This window comes from Drosophila arizonae, chromosome 4, assembly GCF_054131065.1.
Source record: "Drosophila arizonae isolate 15081-1271.41 chromosome 4, UAZ_ARI_1.0, whole genome shotgun sequence".
Classification (NCBI taxonomy): domain Eukaryota; kingdom Metazoa; phylum Arthropoda; class Insecta; order Diptera; family Drosophilidae; genus Drosophila; species Drosophila arizonae.
In genome coordinates this window covers 14,697,317-14,702,677 of record NC_142924.1, presented here as the reverse complement: position 1 = coordinate 14,702,677, position 5,361 = coordinate 14,697,317, and the positions used below count along the sequence as shown (strand labels likewise).

Sequence of the window (5,361 nt, the reverse complement as noted above, 5' to 3'; positions counted from 1 at the left end):
TAAAACGGAACAGAGCGCAAAACAACAGGCGCAAAAAAAAAACGACAGGCACATCGAACGAGCGAGCGAGAGAACAGAGTGAGCTCGTACTCAAACACTTTGCTTATGTGTGTGAGTGTGTCTGTGTTTCACATGCAAATCGGCTTTCATTTCATCCTCTTTTGGATCGAGCCAGTGTTGCATTGCTGCCGAATAGTACAATTTGCTGTTTTAAACAATTTAATAGGAATTGTAAAAAGTTCTGGTAAATGGTATAAAAAAGAACCGGACCCTGGCCGCTTTTCAACCCTTTTTTCGCTAAATATTTCGCTGACCATGCAAACAGGGGAACCATTTGCATTTACATTCGCATGCTGAAAGGATTAGAAACCGGTTTGTTGCTGCCCACACCGCTTGGCACACAAACCAGCTTAAACTGCGGCTGGTCAGCACCCCCTGCGGTGTTAGCTTTGATTTACTTTTGGGGGTGGCTACCACAAGCACACCCAGGCTGTTCAGTGCAGTAATGGCCAAGCATTAGGGCGACACTTGAGTTTGTGTTGCATGTCAAAGTCAGCGGCGATGCTGAGGCCAGAGGAGCACCCCACTTATGCAAATGCAAACAAAGCGGCTGTCGAGACGCAAGAAGTCACGTGCTGCCAACACCACCAACACACACAAAGAGGAGGAAGCAGAGCTGCAGCAGTTGCTGCGACGCCGTCACTAATAAGCGGCAAATAATTGGCAGACGAACTTGAGAGACTACCCCAATGGCTCAATGGCCAGGGGCGCATCGGTGGCAGCACTAAAAATCGATAGAGTGCGCCACCCCAAACGACCAAACCAAGCGCCCGCTGCAGGTTGTCGATCCTTGTGCCGTTGCCTGGAATGTTTGCTTCCAGGCTAGCATGGACAGCAGAGAGTGACTGAGTGAGTGAGTGAGAGACAGAGCGTGAGTACTTTCCCAGCTGCATTTACTGCATGCAGGTAAGCCACAACACAATTTATAGCACACTGCATATGACTCATACATAAAGACATAAACGTTTTTATTATTATTATTTTTTTTTTAGCTCAGCCCCACAAAGGTAAACCTCAACAACGGCAACAATTAGAATTTCCGGCTATAACATTGTGAAACTTTGAAACGCGTTAGCCCAGAACCATGTCAGACTTACCTATGTATGTCCACGTCTTGTACGTCAACTAGTTCTAGCACAAAATGCGTATGCCAGGCGAACCCATAGAGCACGCACGATCGCTTCTCGACTCTCATTAACCACCACGTAACGATCATAATGGGGCACAACCTAGCACAGTCGATGTTGTAGTTGTAGTTGTAGTTGCAGTTGCATTGACAGCCGCCCCCGCCTTTGTTCAATGAGCCAAACGACATGGGCGACAATTAATTTGTCCAACGATGCGCATCTAATAATGTGACTACAATGACGACAATGGGTTGGCCAGTTGTCTCCCTGCTTGCCTCTCGTGGCAGCCAGCTGGCTGTCTGGCAAGCTGGCAAGTGTGATATGTGGCCAGCTCCGTCTATATATCATTTTGATATACTATACGCACGCCCTGGAGGCCGTGGAGCACTTCTCTACCCGGGGCAACGCCATAAATTAACACCACCGGAGCCTGTTCACCGCCCAGGTGGTGGGCGTCGACTGCTCATATAAATGCCCAGCAAAACAAATCGAAAACTATTAAACGTAGCATGTGGCCGAGATCGGAGAGAAGCAGAGAAACAGAGATCGCAGTAGCTGATAATGGCCACCAAATGGTAGCTGGACAAATGAGCGATCGTTTATCTAAATGGATAATGTGCTCACTCGCTGCTATTCAATGCTCAACAAAAGGGAAACTTTTGGAAACTGGATAACTGCTTAGTTGTGGCAGGAAGGAGAGAGCTAATCGAGGCTGCTTAACTAGGAGCTATTTGACTAGATTTCTTTGGATTTCAAATCTACAAATAAAATAATAATATGCTACATTTCTTTAAACTAAATCTGCTCCTTTGCTTCTTCTAGCATTTGCAAGAGGAATTATAGACGATAGCTGTCGAAGCAATTCCAACAAGCTACGTATATCATTCTATACACAATCCTATGCTAATAATACTTATAGATTTTATCCATCATATATTTACAGCTCTTGTCATCAGGATGCCTTAAGCAATAAATCTGTGGAACATATTCTAGCTGAGCTATAAAAACAAATGTGAAAAATCATGCAAAAATCAATGAACTTGAATTTCTGGCCATCAAAATATACAAATAATGGAAATTTATATATACATTTTGTGACACGATGCGCAACATAATGGAAATCCTCGAATTTGATATCCGAAACGCAATCCCGGTTGAGCTGTGCGTCCCACTGCTAAGGGTTGAAAACTGAAAAGCTACCCTCTTTAGTAAAAACTGCAACTGCAGTGCAAACTGCAGCAAGAAGAAGAAGAGCAACCCCTAAGCACCACTGCCCCCGGGCACATTGATGGGTTCGCAATGGTGGCGCATTTGCAGTGACAAACAACAATAAAAATGCGATATCAAGACAATCGATCAATAAGCAGTTACAACACACACGCACACACACACCGGCACACACGCAGGCACACACATAATCACAATTGATGATGAGCCGCTTGAGCATTGCGTGAAATTCAGACAAAGCGGCGCGCGACGTTCTCCCAGCACATGACCGAGATCTGGAACAGCTGCGCAGGCGCAAGCGCCACAGTTGAGCCACACAGTTGGCATTGGCAGCGACATCAACGGTGGTTGTTTTTCTTCGTTTGCTTTTCCACTTCCAAATTCCAATTCCAATTTGTTGTCAGCCAAATTTGGTACAGTTGCAGTAGGCACATCTCGCCAGGTTCTATGGCTCTACGATGTCTGTAAAGAGGTTAAGAGCAGCTCGTTTGCGCAATTTGTTGCGCAATCATTCAGGCAGCGAGCCACGTCTTGTGCTCATATAATTGGTTCGTCATTAGGCGCTGTGTGACTGAGATTGGTGGAGTGCATTGAACTCGCCGAGTGCAGTGCCAAGTCGACTTTTCAGCTGCCTGGGCGAACTTGGCACGTTCTTCTTGGCCCTATTTGTGAACCACCCCGGGCAGGGCATCTCGCTCCTTTCCTTATGTGATCCCTTTTTTCTCGTAATTTATGACTTTTTCCTGCAGCTGAGAATCGTTTCCCGTTTCCCCGCTCTCTGAAGGATCTGTTAACCAGTTTAGTTTTCCACGCGCACTGCTTGATATCGAATATACGTATGGATATGTATATAAATTACAGCATTTCCCATGCCCGGGAGCAAAGTTCGCAGCAGATTTACAACGGAAGCAATTTATATGCTAAGAATATTGAATGGATATCTTTAATGTGCACATCTATAGCTATAAAGCCATTTAAGCAGCGCTTCCTAATGCCAACCACTGAACTCCCAAGCTTCGCTCGTCCACGCCAATTACGACCGACTGCGGGGACAGCTTCCAAGTTCCATTGACATGGATAACATTTAACGAGTGCACAAAAGCACAGCCCAGCGATACTTTATGGGCTGCTTATCGACATAAACCGTATCTACCGAGGGTGCTGGTGCATAAGTGTCTTAATGTAATATTGTGGAACGCAGTGTGGAGCTCGGCATGAGGGGGGATTGTCTGAATGACCGAAACTTGAATTGCTGTTCACATGGGGGCAGCAACACTTGCAAAGTGGCTGACTACGACTGCTGAATGTTTCAATCAGCGTACTCAAAGCCGAACACTTATTTATTCGATTTCCATGTTGACAATTGTGAAATTAAAATTTGATTGGCGGCTGATAAAGGGTTATTCAATAGTATAGATATCATGTTTGTGGCACTTTCTGTAGGCGCCCGCATAGGGAGTGCAGCACTCACTGATTTAATTTTGGGTGTAAATGTTAATCAAATTAGCCACAGACACAATCAGTGTGCACATTGTTATTGCATTATTATTTTGTTGCTATTGAAAAATCATTTTTCTATATTTAACAAATCTGCCAGCCAGCAGATCTAATCTATTCTGTTCTGCTTGATGATCTGTACTCTATGGTCTTTCCCCCTGTTTGCAGTTAATCATTTATTTATTTCTTTAATCCTTGCTAGTGCTGTCAATAGTTTTTCAGCGCTCAGCACGTTTTGGCTGCGCAGCTGTTTGACTACTGCTTGAGTATACTGTTCGCAGGATTAAATACGGTTTATCGAGGGCGTGCCAGTTGGGTTGGCCTGCATGCAGCATGTGTGCTGATTTTTGCTTTATTGTGGCATTTAATCCGTATTAATTTTCAATAAGTGCAATGAGGTCTTATAAATGTTTGATAAATGACTCAGCAGAGGCTGCCAAGCACGTGACCCAAAAGCAGCTGCCGGACAGTTGAGAGGTTGAGAAGTTAAGCAGCCAAGGAACAGGATTTAGAGGCCGGAAACTGAGCGGAGTTTGTCATCTGTTTTAATATGTGCCCTTACAAATATTTCATTTCCTGTATTTAAAATTCTTATAGAACTGATCAAAAATAATAAATGATTTTCACCTATTTTTATCAATTTGATTTAGTTTTTCTTAATTTATATATTTTTATGTTTTTAAATATATTAATTGCCTACTTTTAGGGATCGATTTTAAAATAACTGAAATCAAAATTTTTGTTGCATACTTTCAAGCGCAGCATTTATGTTAAGTTAAAATACAATTCCCTTTACATTATTAGGCATCAGAGCTTAACAGACAAATTTTCGAATTGTAACAGACAGCTTTTAAAGTGATTTATTAACAAAATAATTAGAGCTCGTAATATATGTAATTAAAGAATTCAACTGGCAGCAAAATTCTTTATTATTTACCCACTTTATCTCGTTTTTATTGCCTCTGCAACAGTTCGTGCATTCGTTATGCAGCAGTTCGTGCTGCATAAAATATTTTCGCCGACATGAAAACTGATGTAAAGCACTTGTAAAATTTCATCAGCCGCAAAAAGTTTTCCCACTTGCAGTGCGCCGCATCTTGTTTGTTGGCCTGCCAATTGCTGTTGTTTGTGTTTGTTTTTAACAAAGTTTCACTTCATTTAGCCAACAGCGAGATTCTCTTGTAAAGCAGCAGCTGATGTAACAGAGATGCTCGGCTGCATTGTTGTGGCAGAGTTCTTTAATTAAATAACAAGTTTTCAAAAACTGTTGAGCAAACTGCTTGTTGCTTGCTAGTTGATAAGAGATAAGCGAAATTAACTGTTTTGACTGTTATTTTGTACAACAGCTAAGAATGTCATCAGAGAGAAGGAGGGAAAGAGAGAGAGAGAGAAGCACCTAGACAGAGCTAAAGACAAATGACATAATTCGTTAACATAATAACTGCCATGC

General features: G+C 42.8%; 1 long non-coding RNA gene across 1 annotated transcript; it reads left to right on the top strand.

The window, feature by feature from the left end:
• Positions 1 to 195: 195 nt before the first annotated feature.
• On the top strand, positions 196 to 1,987 carry LOC149269167 (uncharacterized). Its single transcript, XR_016269946.1, has 2 exons — positions 196 to 966; positions 1,053 to 1,987. It is a non-coding gene; the product is annotated as an uncharacterized LOC149269167 (long non-coding RNA).
• Positions 1,988 to 5,361: the final 3,374 nt, after the last annotated feature.